General features: G+C 36.4%; 1 pseudogene; it reads right to left on the bottom strand.

The window, feature by feature from the left end:
- LOC111148825 overlaps positions 1-17,496 on the bottom strand; it is a 46,262-nt pseudogene that overhangs the window by 23,815 nt on the left and 4,951 nt on the right.

The raw sequence follows: 17,496 nt of genomic DNA, 5'->3' as shown, positions 1-17,496 counted from the left end.
TTACATTTGAGCTGGCTGATCAAGTTTTAGGACTCCTGTGCACCTGCCCCGAATGTCAGCCTGCCAGACATGTGTACAAGGTCATTCTGGTGAGACAGTGGTGATCTGGAATGGGTGAAAGTGTGAGCATGAGAATAGCACCCTCTGAACTCCAGGGCGGATTTCCGTCTGTTGCTAGATGTGTGCTGAATTTGAAGCCTATTCCTCAGGCAGCAGCTTTCAAGGTATGCAAATAGGGCTCTTTCAGGGAAAAACTGGTAGATGGGCTTTTCTGTCTGTTGCCTCTGCTGAGCCCTGAGGGGTTAGTGAGTTAGTAAGACTTTACATCCATTATCAAAGGCTGAACATGAGAGTGAAAGCAGCCAGGTGAATATTTTTAAATTATTATTATTAATATATAATGTAGTATTTGTTTCAGAAGTACAGGTCTGTGATTCATCAGTCTCACACAACACCCACCACAACACATACCCTCCCCAGTGTCCATCACTCAGCACCTCATCTCTCACCCTCACTCCAAGAACCCTGTTTGTTTCCTGAGATTGATTCTCTCCCAATTTGTCTCCCTTTCTGGTTTCTTCTTGTTTCATTTTTTCCTCTCTTCCCCTAAGATCCTCTGCCTTGTTTCTCAAATTCTCTGACTGACTTATTACACTTAGCATAATATCCTCTAGTTCCATCCATGTTGTTGCAAATGGTAAGATTTCATTTTTGATGGCTACATAATATTCCACAGTATATCTATACCAGAGCTGCTTATCTGTTCATCTGTCAATGGGCTCTTTCCATAGTTTGGCTATTGTGGACATTGCTTTTATAAACATTGTGGTGCACATGCCCCTTTGGATCACTGCTTTTGTATATTCGGGGTAAATACCCAGTAGTGCAATTTCTGGGTCATATGGTACCTTTATTTATTTATTTATTTTATTTTTGAGGATCCTCCAAACTATTTTCTAGGGTGGCTGTACCAGCTTGCATTCCTACCAACAGTGTAGGAGGGCTCCCCTTTCTCTCCATCCTCGCCAACATCTGTTGTTTCTTAGCATTAATTTTAGTCCTTCTGACTGGTGTGATGTAGTATCTCCTTGTGGTTTTCATTTGTGTTCCCCTGATGCCAAGTGATGTGGCGCACTTTTTCATGTGCGTGTTGGCCATCTGGATGTCTCAATTGCAGAAATACCTGTTCATGTCTTCTGCCCATTTCTTGATTGGATTATTTGTTCTTTGTGTGCTGGGTTTGATAAGTTCCTTGTAGAGTTTGGATACTAACCCTTTATCTGCTATGTAATTTGCAAATATCTTCTGTTATATATAAATATACATATTTATAAATAAATATAACCATTCTGTTGATTGTCTTTTGGTTTTGATGATTGTTTCCTTTGCTCTGCAAAAGCTTTTTATCGTGATGAAATCCTAATAGTTCATTTTTGCGCTTGTTTCCCTTGCCTTTGGTGATGTTTCTAGGATGAAGTTGCTGTGGCTGAGGTCGAAGAGGTTGCTGTCTCTGTTCTCAAGGAGTTTGATGGATTCCTGTCTCACACTAAAGTCTTTCATCCATTTTGAGTCTATTTTTTCTGTGATGTACGGAAATGATCCAGTTTCATTCTTCTGTATGTGGCTGTTCCATTTTCCCAACACCATTTGTTGAAGAGACTATCTTTTTTCCACTGGGCATTCTTTCCTGCTTTGTTAAAGATTAGTTGACCATAGAGTTGGGGGTCCATTTCTGGGCTATTTTGTTCATTTTTAATGTATTCTTTAGGTGATATCCTCCTAAAATAATAATGCTGATAGTAGCAGTAACAAATGCTGAGTTGATGGTTGCCATGTTAGGCAATACAAATGCCACAACATAATATTTTCCTTTGGAGTACTGAAAAACTTAATTACCAAAATGTTATTTTATCAAAACTAAAAAGTTTTCTGCTTGAGAGGACATCAATTAGAGAGTGAAAAATCAACCCCCCAGAAAGGGAGAAATATCAAATTTCTGATAGGATATTTGTATCCACAGTATACAAAGAATACTTACAATCCAATCATGAGAAGATACCTCAATTTTAAAAATCGGTAACAGAAACTAATATACATTTCATGTCAATTATACTTTAATAATAAATTTTAAACATTTAAAAAAATCCATGTGCTACATAAAAGAAGTTAGCTGCAAAAGGCCATGGATGGCAGATTCCTTTTATATAAATGTCCAGAAAAGCTAATCTATAGGGACAGAAATTTGATTAATGATTGCTTGGAGAGGGAGAATACAAAATGACCTCTAGGACATATGAGGTTTCTTTTTAGGATGATGAAAATGTTCTAAATTTGTGTTGTGGGGATGGTTTCATAGCTTTGTAAGCATGCTATATATATTTGAATTTTGTACTTTAAACAGGTGAATTATGGTATGTGAATTACATTTTATTACAATATTTACTCAAATAATGATATAATCAACCTTTGAGCAAAAAGAGATTTTTAATTTCAGAAATTCTAGATACTGAGTTGATATAACCTATCATATTTCTACTAATTCATCATTCTCTCCTTCTATGGGTTCTATCCTATTTTTAAAGAAGTGTCCTTTTTACAATTATGTATATTACTTTATATTTTGGGGATAGAAAGTTGTTGCACTAGTTGTCTGTTAAATCAATGTGGTTAAAATGCAACTCTGAAATGGATGGCTGAAAATGAAAGTGAATTTAAGATCAGCTAATTCATGTTGCTAATTTCAAAATTAGCCACAAGAATGGGATGAAACTCATATAGTCCCTGTTGACAGAAGAACCTATCAATAGTTCTAGCTTTTAAAAAAAATTGTAATACTCATGAAGCAACATTAATGACTGTCCTTGCATTGAGCAAATCTGTATTAGACATTGTGTGGAAGTCCAGTTTGGCAGCTGCTCCCTTGGCCTTCATGTGGGCAATGTTATCAGTTTGATCTGCAAGCAAAGGATGCCCACTATGGGATCCCATGATAGATTGCCTCATAGATGCTTTTGGTTCCACCATGAGTTATGAAGTCTTTGGTTTTGGATTACTTGAGATTGAGTGAATTTAGCAAATTGTTGATTATAAGTCTTAGAAATAAGAAGAGAATAAGATAATATAAGGTTTTGAAAGAGGCAGTGTATTTATATAAGAGGTTTGTGTACAATTCAAACTGCATTAGAGTATCTTTCAGAATTCAAAGGAAGAGGCACTAAGTCAGCTGGAAAGGTAAGTGAAGGCTTTATAGAAGACAGGTGCATTTCTTGTGACTTGAATAATGAATATAAAAGAGCGTGTATTGATCTGGGGACATGTTAGAATATATTCCCTTAATGAAATAGTGAAGCTGTTGAGTCTGATAAATACTGTGTCAAGGCAGCAGGAAGTATGATGGCGGCAACATAGGGATCAGAAGAAGGAAAGGCTGTTCTTTATCATGAAATATGTTATCACTTTATGAAAGACTGTGATTTTTTTTTTATTAGAAAATAGAGAGGCACTAGTTATAAAAGAGAATATGTTATTTTTCAGTGCCCCCTGATATACCCCCACAATGGGGGTAATAATTGCTCTAAGGAGAGAATTAGGAGACAGAATGATAATCCAGAAAGGTGTTGAAAATTGCTCTATAAGAAGTAATTACACAGAAAGTAAAGATACTTTGTTGTGGACATTAGGAATGTGACTGTGTATAATAAAATGCCAACAATTAGTAGAATACTAACTGTGGTATCTTATCCTTTCCCTCTAGGACTGGGAAATATATATAGGAAAGTTAATTTTTTTTTGAGGCTTTCAATAAGAAGAAAATGTTCAATATATTTCTTCCCTGGGGAACTATTATTTTCTGGTTGGCTGCTAATCATTTTAGCATTTTTGTTCTAGAGTCTTACCCTGAAGGTCATTCTGGGGGATCTACTTATACAGTGAGTATTTGGCCCTAAGGTGTCTGGTTCCTTACCACTAAATCTCCATAGAACTTATAGGGATAAATAAAATACCTTATTTCATGAGTCAAACCTCGAAGTTATAGCATGTTAGACTCTAAATAGATGAAGAGACATCTAGTAAAACCCCTGACATGACAATAAAGAAACAAGGACAAGAGATGTTACATAAGGAAAAGCAATAAAGTACTGATGTATTAGGAATACTCATATTACATGTACTTATTTTTATATTCAATTAAGTATAAATGCAATCATATTGTTTCATACTTTGGAGTTAGACAAATGAGATTATCAATGAACACTGAAAGCATACGAAAAATTTTAAGGTAGTCGTTATAATTCTAGTCAAAAAAGGAAGCAAATTGCTAATGATGTGTCTGTTTATTTTAACTACTTATGACACAAGTTCTCATTTTCCAGATTTAATATTAGCCTATTTAATTCTTTTTGATTTTGGGGAGAAGTAGTTTACTTACATCTACTTGTTGCATTAGTTATTTTATTAGAGTTTTACATCTTTTGGTTTATAAAATCAATGCAGTTAATTTGTAAGAATGAAATAATTCTGATATTTAACAATTTAGTATTAATAAACTTCTGCTTAATAAGTATGTCTAGCAATTTTAGATTACTATTTATTAATAACCACTTCCAAGAAAAATTTCAAGCGGTAATTTTTAAAAAAGATCCAGTGTCATCAAGATAGCTAAGTTTGAAGATTCTTTAAAAGTAGAAAAGAAGAGCCTATTTTACTTTATTTATAACAGTGTATGTGTGGAAAATATCAAATACTGTGGTGATGTGTCTCTTTGACTGCTAATGTTTCAAGGATGTGCTACAGTGCTTTGATAGCATTGATTCATATGGTTTCCTATAGCCAATCCATTTCCAAGTGCAGTGCCAAAATTAGGTATGGATTTTGGAATTCCCAGCTATCCTCATAAGCTTGATTTCAACTTATAAGTGGTTAACATCTATTTGCCATGTGAGTATTAAACTCATTTCAGGTTGTCAGCAAATTAGGGAAGGTGATAAGAAGAAAGCTACCCCAGTGAGAAAACTAAGAAGTAGCTCATAAATATGCAGAGACTCCAAGTATATTCCATGTATTAGAAAGAATTTACAATTATATTTTACAGAGAAGGGGCATCTGAAACTTTCCTGTGGTAGGCTTGCTTCTGGTTGATTCCTTTTTATATGCCCTTTTCCTTCTTCAATCAGGAGGAGTTAATATTCTGGTGGATTAGGAGCAGAGTCCTTATTCTGATGGATGAAAGCACAGGGTTTTCTGAAGGACAAGGCCTACCTCTTCAGACATTAGTAGGACCCAGTCCACAAGGCTGGTTTTTCTTTTTTCTAAATCACTGCGGTTGGGTGAATATCTAGACATAATTTGATGAGTGCTGGGCCATCCTTTCTGTGAAGAGCATACTGAAAAACACACTGCATAGGCCCATTCCAAAATTTAGGGGAAATAAAAGAGGTCTGGATTATGTGGGAAGCCTGAAGTGCACTATGCCTTTCAGACTTTTATCATTTCCTATTTAACACTACATTAAAATTAACTTCTTTCTGAGAACATCAGTGATGTATAAGAGCCCTCAGAAATCCTGTAAGGAAAAGGAACGAATGACACAAAATTTGGTGATTTCTGTACCTGCCCATGACACCATTATAATACCAGAACTTCACACTGTACCTCTTAGATATTATTTCTTTTGATCACAATATTAATGCCAAAGTTATTGTCTGTCAAAACTCCCTCTGTACTACTTTAGCATCTGCTTTGTCTATTTTGGTTTTCAAAATGATATCTGAGGTAATTTGAAGCTATCATAATAGTTTACTTTTTTCACTTTCATGCAAGAAATTTGTATAATCAGACCCTTTATAAAGTTAACAGCGACATTAAGTAGTTGTTCACTGTTAAGATACTTTACCTCTTGTGGAGTCTGGGCAAGGGCTGATGCAATCACACTGGCTCTTTCTTCTTCCATGTTATTGACCATCGACCCCAGAGTAAAACCACAATACCATTTTCTCCAGAGCTCTGGACAAACTCTTCCATTTCCTGTGGGGAAAGATGTGTTCCATCACAAAAGAGCAACAGCATGGAAACCACTCTTGAAAAGACAGCTATGAACAACTAAATAATGTATTATTGGGCATTATTAGAGTAGTGGCATATTTTTTACTGTGGTAAAATATATATAACATAAAATTTACCATCTTAACCATTCCTAGGTATATAGTTCAGTAGTGTTAAATATATTCACTTTATTGTGCATCCAGTCTCCAGAACTTTTTCATCTTGTAAAACTGGAACTTTATGCCCATTATACCATAATGCCCCATTTCTCTCCTTACCATTCCCTGGCAACCATCGTTCTACTTTCTGTTTCTACGAATCTGACTAGTCTAGATTCCTCATAGAACTGGTATCATATAGTATTTGTCTTTTTGTGATTGGCCCATTTCACTTAGCATAATGATGTCCTAAGGTTCATTCCTGTTGTAGCGCATGTTAAAATTTTCTTCTAAGTTTGAGCATTATTTCTCTGTGTGCATATACAACATTTCATTTACTGATTCATTCATCAGTGGACACTTGGGTTGCTTCTACCTTTTGGCTCTTATAATAGTGATGTTATGAAGATGGGTGTCCTAATTTTGATTCTGTTAGGATATATACCCATAAGTGTTATTAGTAGACCAAATGGTCATTCTATTTTTAATTTTTTGAGGAGCCTGCATTCCCTTTTCATCGGTGGATATTTATCACAGACCTAATCCCTTATTTCCTCTGGGAGTGCACAATTGTATGAGACTGATTTCCTTTATTATGTATATTTGTGCAAATGTGTGTCTGTTTCTGTGTGGAAGTGTGTGTTTGTATGTTTAAACAAGAAACAAAAGAGAGCTAGTATACAGTATCAGGAGGAAATGCTCCTACGTATATTGTATTATTTCTGGATTCTTTGTTTTATAATGTTACTAATGACTAACAGATTCTTGTAAGGAGGCCACACAGAAGGATATATACTCACCTTTAATTCTTTATTATTGTAGTTCTTATTAAACCACTTGTGTTTATTTCAGGTAGATTTTCTAGAGAATTGCTTTTGTTTAGTCATTAGTGTTTTACTTCTTTGACTATGAGCATTAAAAAAATTATATTGTGGGGCACCTGGGTGGCTCAGTTGGTTAAGTGACTGCCTTCAGCTCAGGTCATGATCCTGGAGTCCTGGGATCGAGTCCCACATCGGGCTCCTGGCTCCACAGGAAGTCTGCTTCTCCCTCTGACCTTCTCCTCGCTCAAGCTCTCTCTCACTGTCTCTCTCTCTCTCAAATAAATAAATAATATTTAAAAAAATCATATTGTGATTGGGATGACTTTATATCATTTTTCTCTCAACTTCATAATTTGTACATAACCTTAACCTTTGTCAGAACTTCCCAAGCTCTTCTCTTAAAACACTCTTTAAAGATGGGTGGTTAAAATGTGCTGTCATTCATGAGTCCAATATTGCTTTTGGAATTGTGATATAATAGCTCTAAGATTCCTATTTATAATCCAGAAATATTCTTATATAGTAATTTATTTCAATGACAGTATTTTTGTCTTCTTTATGTATAACACCTTTTGCCCTGAAATCCTACTTATAAAATTGATGTCTCATTAGAATGTGCTTTGTGTAACTGGCAGTGAGGGCTGGGACCCTGGTTATCACCACAGTGGGAGCCCCAGGGAGCACTTGCACCACAGTGGGAAAGCTACATCAGGCTTCTCTCCAGCAGAGCTGTGCTCACCCTCCTGAGCAGCTCAGTTCAGACTATATAAAATCTTGGTAAAGCCATGTTCAATTGGAATTGTTTTGTAATTATTCTGACCTGTAGTCCCAGATCCTTACCAATTTAAGAATTTTCATTACTTTCTATACTAAAATAATTCCTCATTGCTCGATGTACTCTTCTACCAAAAAAAAAAAAAAAAAGAAAGAAAGAAAGAGAGAGAAAGAGAAAAGGAATGAAAAAAGAAAAAAAATGAGAGAAAGGAAGAAAGGAAGGAAGGAAGAAAGAAAAGAAAAGAAAGAAATACGAGGAGCAAAATTTTCCTGGATATCTTGTCAAAACTACACTTATCTTTTCATTTTATTCTTTTCCTTTTGGTCTTTCTCTTTTAAATTCATTATTTGTTATTTTCTCTCTGGAAAATAATGATTAATCCTTCCAGTATGAAGAGTATACTTTCTCATTCTATTCATTGTTTTCTAGCTTCTCTTAAAGGCATTTAAAAAAAAAAAAAATATATATATATATATAGAATAAAGAAAAGAAAAAGTTTTTAAACTTTAACCTTGCAGACCATACATTGTCCAGAGAATTATTCAGAAGTTTAATTCCACCTTGGTGTCCTGGCTAGCTCAGTCAGTTAAGGGTCTGAGTCTTGATTTTGGCTCAGGTCATGATTTCAGTATCCTAAAGTCAGCCCCCACATTGGATTCTGCCCTCAGTGGGATGTCTGCTTGGGATTCTCTCTCTCCCTCTGCCTCTCCACCCCTGCCCCACCCCCCACGACTCTCTGTTAAAAAATAAATAAATAATAAATAAATATAAATAAAATCTTTTTTTTTAAAGTATAATTCCATTCTGATGATACTAGTTTCACATGAAAATCACTGTACTCTCCTATGACACTGGGCATCCTAATAATCTCTGGGAGTCAGCAACCTATAGCAACATTTATAGTTACCTATGTTCAATGTTTTCTTTCATTAGCTCCTGGCTGATAGCTCTCTTCAACCGTGCGTAGAAGATGTCCCCTATAATCTTTCTTTAGGTTCATCACTGACTTGGACTAGCTGTTCTCATTCTATGATATCCTCATAAAAATTACACAGGCTTATTGGAAGAACATTTGGAAAAGTATGAAAAAGAATAAAAAGAGAACTCAGATTCACCTCTGGTCTCCATCCAGGTATATCCTTGGTATGAAAAACACATGCGTTTTTTGCACATTTTGATTATTTTTCTCTGTATAGTTTTATATATGTATATTATGATGTATAAATTATTTTAGAAAGAAACAAAGTGTGTGTGTGGAAGTGAGGGGGAGGGGCCAAGGGATAGGGAGAAAGAGAATCTTAAGCAGGCTCCACTCTCAGCATGGAGCCCAGTGTGGGGCTCCATCTCACATCCCTGAGGTCATGAACTGAGCCAAAATCAAGAGGTGGCCGCTTAACCGACTGAGCCACCCAGGCACCCTGTAAATGTATAAACATTTTTAGAGAATCTTGTTGCAATTTGCCAGATGCCTTATTTCTTAAAAGGATAGTACAGAAGTATTCTGGGATCCTCATAATTGATGGAAAGCAAGTAGTTTGTAAGAACTCTTCATTTTATATAATAAAGAATATGGACAGGCCTCATAATCACTGACTTGGATTCAAGTCTTGTTTTGCAATGTCATAACAGCAGCTACTATTACTAATTATTATGATTATACATTTAATCATCCTTCTCCTTATTCTCTTCCTCCTTCTCTTGTTCTGCTCCTATTGACATCATCCCTGTCTCTTAGTGTGAAGGGGAACATCTCCCAAGAATAGTTTAGACTGAATAGAACTTTCACTAATCTTATCTCAGGCTTTACCTTTGTGAAAGTTTCCATAGGTTGCCCAAATAATTTGTAATCAAGAGAAATTGAATTAACCCCTGAATAAGACCTCAGGTTTATGTTGCTGCTAATCAAATGGTAGACAAAAAGGATCTCTGAATAGATCATTTAATAGCTTAGTAAAGGATGCTTGTTGCCAATGTCTTAAAGATATACAAAGAATTTAAAACATATATTCCTTTTCTTATAAGAAATATCATCCTATATACTAACAGCGTTACTTTGTAATTTTAAACTATTGGTAGTTTTCAGATAAAATGGTAGAAATTTAATAAGTATGCAGAATTTATGGTCCTTATCATACATGCAATGTCCATTTTCTCCTTGATCATTTTGACATTATGGTGTCAAGAAACTAAGTTCCCTATGGGATCTTTACTGAAGTTTCATACAGGCTTGGTATACGGCTGAGAACCCTTGCTCCAATAAGCACATCCATTTTATGCTCTAAGTGTCAAAATCTGGGATCACAAATGAGGAATTACTTAAATGCTGTAAGGAAGGCAAATAATTTTGGGTTTGGCTACCAATATTGTTGGGGGACACATAATATTGTTGAGGAATTGTCTTCTCTTTAAGCTAGAATACCGGTGAAGAGCCTTAACTCTTACCAAAAAATGTGAGCATTTCAAATTCCTCGTCTGATTGTCAAGCTATGCATGGCACAGAATATCTACAAATTTGCTAGAAAATGCAGTCTTTATCTTTGGAAACTAGTTTTTATTCAATGAGGAATCATATCAAATTAGGCAGACACATGTTAGATTTTTAATAACACTCATAATAGTAACAAAATCATGACAGTAGTTAATACTACTTTTATATCACTGACTATGTGCCAGAGACATTTTAAGGATTTTATAGATATTAAATAATTTTTTCACTGAAAAGAAAATGAGGCTGATAATGTAAAGGGTAGGCATAGCCTTATCCTTAACATCTGGTTTTTCCATCATGTTGCCTGAACTCTTGCAACAACCTCCTAAATGGTCCTCTTTTTCATTCTTGCCCCTCTGCAATCCAATCCAGTGATGGCATCTTTAGTGCTTTTTGAAAAAGGAAATCTGATCATATCTCTCCCTTTTCACATTACATTTTCTCCTTTTCATTAGCTCCTTCAGAAGCTTTATAATTATTTGTTTATAACATACTTGTCCAGCATCATTAGCCTCTTTATTCAGCCTCTTTCTACTAGACAAAACAGACTTCTCAGGAATTGTCATTATTACTCTACCTGATTGACTTTTTATAGTCTTCCTCTCTCCTCATCCCTTCCTCTTCAGGTCTCATGTATCAATGATATGAGATACTTTCTATGATTCCTGCTGAATGTTCTTTAGTATTGTGGTCTTTCCTTATTGTAATATTATAATACTTTTCACATAATTTTTATCACTTGCTTATATTCTATCTTTCTAAGTAGAATGTCAGGTGTGTATGGGTAGAAATTGTGTCTACACTGTTCTCTGAATATCCAGGATTTACCTCTGAACTAGTCACTTCCAGAATATTCTTTGAATGAATGAATGATACTTACTTGTGTGTTGAATAATGAAGGCCTTAACTGACCCTATTCCCAAAGTCTCCAGGCATAATATGTTACTTTGCAATGATAATGAAATTCACATTATTGTAATGGTATTAGAAATATTTACATTTTTAGTTAGCATAAATCAGCTTCCCATATCTTTCTCACTGTAATCAGATCGACCAAAAAAGAATGCAGAGTCATTTCTACTGAAAATGAAAAGTAAAGCAAAACATACAGAAATCGGTTACTGTAGGCAAGGGATTGCCAGGTTTGTGGGTGAGTCCTCCAATAAATTGAAAATGTGGTAGGAGTGGGTGAGAAAATTCAGGATCCGAGTAGGCTTCAATGAGCCATATTTCATCTCTTCTCAATAACTCAGATAAAATAGTGGGTCTTCCTGAAGGGAAAAAAGCAAGCAAAAGGTAGTGCACACAAGAATATTATAATGTGAATATACCAGGTAATTTTCTGAAAGAAGCTTGAAATAATTTAGCTAAAGGTGTTTAGAAGTGCCTGTGGCTTGGAGAAGGAATCAAGATGGTGGAGTAGCAGCAGACTGAGAGGATGTCGGGTCGCAGGAGTTCAGTTAGATAGTTATCAAACCATTCCATACACCTACAAACCCACCAGGAGATTGAAGAGAAGAAGAGCAGCAATTCTAGAAACAGAAAATAGACCACTTTCTGAAAGGTAGGATGTGCAGAGAAGTGAATCCGAAGCAACGGGAAGATAGACTACTGGGGGAGGGGCAGGCTCCTTGCAAGCAGTGGAGCAATGGAGCAAAAAATTCGAACTTTTAAAATACTGCTCCACTGAGGGACATTGCTCCAGAGGCTAAGTGGGGGAGGAGCCCTCACATGGACAATGTGGTCTCAGGTCTCATGGGGTCACAGAAAGATCAGGGTTGTCTGAGTGTAGCAGAGCTCACAGGTATTAGAGCAGGGAAGGCGACTACAGAGACAGAGCTGAGGAGAGAGCTCTCAGTTTGGGATTACCTTAAACTGTGATCCATGGCACAATCAGGTCACTACTCTTTGAGCAGGGACCCCACAAGTGGCAGATCTGGGGAGAGCCACCAAAAGAGCAGAGTGGCAGGAATCTGCTGGTTTGGGGACTCCAAATGGGACTCTGTGCCAGAGACAGAAACGCTTGGTCACAGGCCAGGTGATCTCAGAGCGTGGCCGGAGACCAAGGAGATGGGAGTGATTGAGCACTTTTCTCTGAGGGCGCACTGAGGAGTGGGGTGCCGAGCTCTCAGTTCCTCTGGGCTGGAGATTGGGAGGCTGCCATTTTCATTCACATCTTCCACAGCTCTACAGAAAGTGTTCAGGAACAAAAGTTCCCAAGAGTGAACCCGAGCAGATTACTTTGCCCAGCCCCTGGCAAGGGTGGTGCAGTTCCGCCTTGGATAAAGACATTTGAGAATCAGTACAATAGGCCCCTCCCCCATAAGATCAACAAGAACATCCAGCCAAGACCAAGCTCACTGATCAAGAACAGCAGAATTCCAGATGAGTGAAATCAAAGAATGGAATTCATGGTTTTCTCCCCATCATTCTTTAATCTTGCAAATTTAAATTTTTAAAAAATTTTATTATTTTTCTTATTCTAATTTTTTAACTTTTCCTCTTTCCTCTTTTAATGTTTTTAACTCATTTATCTTAACAATACCTTTCTTAAAAAAAGAAACCTTTTTAAACCTTCATTATTATAGTCATATTTTACCTTTCATTATATCTAACTTTATTTTTGGTATACATATAGGGTATTTCTTCTAAAAATTTTTGGGATACAACTTCTTCTAATAGATCAAAATATACCCTAAATCTAGCACAGGGCTTTGTTCTAGTCTCCAGCCTGAGCAAATTCTCTCTACTTTCTTTTCCCAACCAACTTATCTTATCAATTCCTTTTTTTGAATTTTTAAAAAATTTTCATCTTTACAGTCATATTCCATCCCTTAATCATATTTACCCTTATTTTTGTGTATATATAAGTTTTTCTTTCTTTACAATTTTGGGAGGTAGTTTTTTCTAAGAGACCAAAATACACCCAAAATCAAGTGGCTGGCTCCATTCTATATATATATATATATATATATATATATATTTTTTTTTTCTAATTGTTTAAAACATTTTTTCTTAAAATTTCTTCTTACCCCCTTTCTACTCCCCCCCCCAATATGGGATCTCTTCTGATATGGTTAGCATACATTTCTCTGAGGTCTTTGCCACTCTTTTACTATTTTTTCCTCTCATTCATATATTCTTATCTGGATAAAATGACAAGGTGGAAAAACTCACCACAAGAAAAAAGAACAAGTGGCAGTACCAAAGGCTAGGGACTGAATCAGCACGGACATTAGTAATATGTCGGATCTAGAGTTCAGAATGACAACTCTCAAAGGGCTAGCTGGGCTCAAAAAAGGCATGGAGGATTTTAGAGAAACCCTGTCTGAGAAATAAATAAATTTCCAGCCCGTTCTGGAAAAATAAAAGAACTAAAATCTAACCAAGCTGAAATTAAAAAAGCTATTAATGGGGTGCAATCAAAAGTAGAGGCTCTCACTGCTAGGACAAATGAGGCAGAAGAAAGAATTAGTGATATAGAAGACCAAATGATGGAGATTAAAGAAGCTGAGCTATAGAGAGACAACTACTGGACCACGAGGGGAGAATTTGAGAGATAAGTGATACCATAAGATGAATCAATAATAGAATAATTGGAATTCCAGAAGAAGAAGAAAGAGAGAGGGTGGCAGAAGGTATATTGGAGAGAATTATTGTAGAGAATGTCCCTAATGTGGCAAAGAGAACAAGCATCAAAATCCAGGAGGAACAGATAAACCCCCCTCAAAATCAATAAGAATAGGTCCACACCCCATCATCCAATAATAAAATTTACAAGTCTTAGTGACAAGGAGAAAATCCTGAAAGCAGCCCAGGCCAAGAAGTCTGTAACATACAATGGTAAAAATATTAGATTGGCAGCAGATTTATTCACAGAGACCCGTCAGACCAGAAAGAACTGGCATAACATATTTAGAGCACTAAATGAGAAAACATGCAGCCAAGGGTACTACATCCAGCTAGGCTATCATTGGGAGAGATAAGGAGAGATAAAAAGCTTCCAAGACAAAAACTAAAAGAATTTGTAAACACCAAACCAGCCCTATAAGAAATATTGAAAGGGGTCCTCTAAGCAAAGATAGAGCCTAAAAGTAGTAGAGCAGAAAGGAACAGAGAAAATATACAGTAACAGTCCCCTTACAGGCAATACAATGGCACTAAATTCATATCTCTCAATAGTTACCCTGAATGTTAATGGGCTAAATGCCCCAATCAGAAGACACATGGTATCAGAATGGATAAAAAAATGAGACCCATCAATACACTATCTACAAGAAACTCATTTTAGAACCAAAGAGACCTCCATATTTAAAGTGAGGGGGTGGAAAACCATTTACCGTGCTAATGGACATCAAAAGAAAGCTGGGGTGGCAGTCCTTAGATCAACTAGATTTTAAGCCAAAGACTATAAAAAGAGATGAGGAAGGACACTATATCATACTCAAAGATCTAACAATTTTAAGTATCTATGCCTCTAACATGGGAACAGCCAACTCTATAAACCAAGTAATAACAAAATCAAAGAAACACATTGACAATAGTACAATAATAGTAGGGGACTTAACACTTCCCTCACTGAAATGGACAGATCATCCAAGCAAAAGATCAACAAGGAAATAAAGGCCTTAAATGACACACTGGATTAGATGGACAACACAGATATATTCAACACATTCCATCCCAAAGCAACACCATACACATTCTTTAGTGCACATGGAACATTCTCCAGAATAGATCACATCCTGGGTCACAAATCAGGTCTCAACTGGTACCAAAAGATTGGGATCATTCCCTGCATATTTTCAGATCATGATGCTCAGAAACTAGAACTCAATCCTAAGGGGAAAGTTGGAAAAAACTCAAATACATGGAGGCTAAAAAGCATCCTCCTAAAGAATGAACGGGTCAACCAGGAAATTAAAGAATTTTAAAAAATCATGGAAACAAATGATAATGAAAACACAACTGTTCAAAATCTGTGGGACACAACAAAGGTAGTCCTGAGAGGAAAATATATAGTGATACAAGCCTTTCTCAAGAAACAAGAAAGGTCTCAAATACACAACCTAACCCTACACCTAAAGGGATGGGAGAAAGTACAGCAAAGAAAGCCTAAACCCAGCAGGAAAAGAGAAACAATAAAGATCAGAGCAGAAATCAATGAAATAGAAACCAAAAAAACAATAGAACAAATCAATGAAACTAAGAGCTGGTTCTTTGAAACAACTAATAAGATTGATAAACCCCGGCCAGACTTATCCAAAAGAAAAGAGAAAGAACCTATATTAATAATATCAGGAATGAAAGAGAGATCACAACCAACACCAAAGAAATACAAGCAATTATAAGAACATATTACGAGCAACTAAATGCTAGCAAATTTGACAATCTGAAAGAAATGGATGCATTCCTAGAGACGTATAAACAACTGAAACTGAACCAGGAAGAGAAAGACAACCTGAATAGACCCATAACCAGTAAGGAGATTGAAGTGGTCATCAAACATCTCCCAACAAATAAGAGCCCAGGGCCAGACAGCTTCCAAGGGGAATTCTACCAAGCATTTTAAATGCATGTTAAAAATGCATTTAAAAAGCATTTTAAGGGTGCCTGGGTGGCTTAGTGGGTTAAGCCTCTGCCTTCAGCTCAGGTCATGATTTCAGGGTGCTGGGATTGAGCCCCACATCAGGCTCTCTGCTCAGCGGGGAGCCTGCTTCCTCCTCTCTCTCTGCCTGCCTCTCTGCCTACTTGTGAGCTCTCTCCCTGTCAAATAAGTAAATAAAATCTTTAAAAAAAAAAACATTTTAAAATTTAAATTTAAATTCTTTAAGAAGAATTCATTCCTATTCTCCTGAAACTGTTCTAAAAAATAAAAATGGAAGGAAAACTTCCAAACTCATTTTATGAAGCCAGCATTACCTTGATCCCAAAACTAGATAAAGATCCCATCAAAAAAGGGAATTACAGACCAATATCCTTGATGAACACAGATGCAAAAATTCTCACCAAAATACTAGCCAATTGGTTCCAACAGTATCTTAAAAGATTACTCAGTGTGACCAAGTGGGATTTATTCCTGGGCTGTGAGGTTGGTTCAACATCTGCAAATCAATCAAAGTGATAAGATGCTGGGTCCCTTATCAAAGGAATGAGACTGAGACAAAGTGAAAATTATGCAAAGCCTTATTCTATGCCAAGCATTAGAAGTTAGACTGACTGGCCAGGGGGACGAGACTGAGACAAAGTGAAAGTTGTGTAAGCTTTATTTTATGCCAAGCATTAGATGTCAGACTGACCGGCCAGGGCCGCCTCCAAAGACAGCGACCTACCTTGGTCTTACAGGCTAGTTTTTATAGGGCACAACCACAGACCTCTACGTATGTGGCTTTGGTTGATTGGATGTCTTTTACCTGTCTGGCGTTATTTTAGGTGTGTGTTTTAGCAACGGTTACCCGGAACCGATATCACTAACTGCTGAGGTGTTTATTAAACAACAAAATGGCTACCTAGGCAACATGGAGTCACTCTGGCTAAGTAGGCCCAGGCAGGCCCTAGGGGTTTAACAGGTTTTAATGTGGAATTGGCCCCAATAACAAAACATTAATAAAAGAAAGAACAAGAACCATATCATCTACTCAATAGATACTGAAAAAGCACTGACAAAGTACAGCATCCTATCTTGATCAAAACTCTTCACAGTGTAGGGATAGAGGGTACATACCTTAATATCATCAAAGCCATCTATGAAAAACCCACAGCAAATATCATTCTCAATGGAGAAAAACTGAGAGCTTTACCGCTAAGGTCAGGAACAGGGCAGGGATGTCCATTAACACCATTGCTATTCGATAAAGTGGTAGAAGTCATAGCCTCAGCAATCAGACAACAAAAAGAAATCAAACTATCACTCTTTGCAGATAATATGATACTTTTGTGGAAAATCCAAAAGACTCCACGCCAATTCTGCTAGAACTTGTACAGGAATTCAGTAAAGTGTTGGGATATAAAATCAATACACAGAAATCAGTTGTATTTCTATGCACCAAAAACAAGAAAGAAGAAAGAGAAATTAAGGAGTCAGTCCCATTTACAATTGTTCCCAAAATCATATGATACCTAGGAATAAACCTAACCAAAGAGGTAAATTTTGTGTACTCAGAAAACTATAAAGTACTCTTGAAAGAAATTGAGGAGGACACAAAGAAA

Source organism: Enhydra lutris, unplaced genomic scaffold, assembly GCF_002288905.1.
Source record: "Enhydra lutris kenyoni isolate GAN:26980312 unplaced genomic scaffold, ASM228890v2 scaffoldscaffold21, whole genome shotgun sequence".
In the NCBI taxonomy this organism is placed as follows: domain Eukaryota; kingdom Metazoa; phylum Chordata; class Mammalia; order Carnivora; family Mustelidae; genus Enhydra; species Enhydra lutris.
This window is presented reverse-complemented; position numbering and strand designations above follow the sequence as displayed.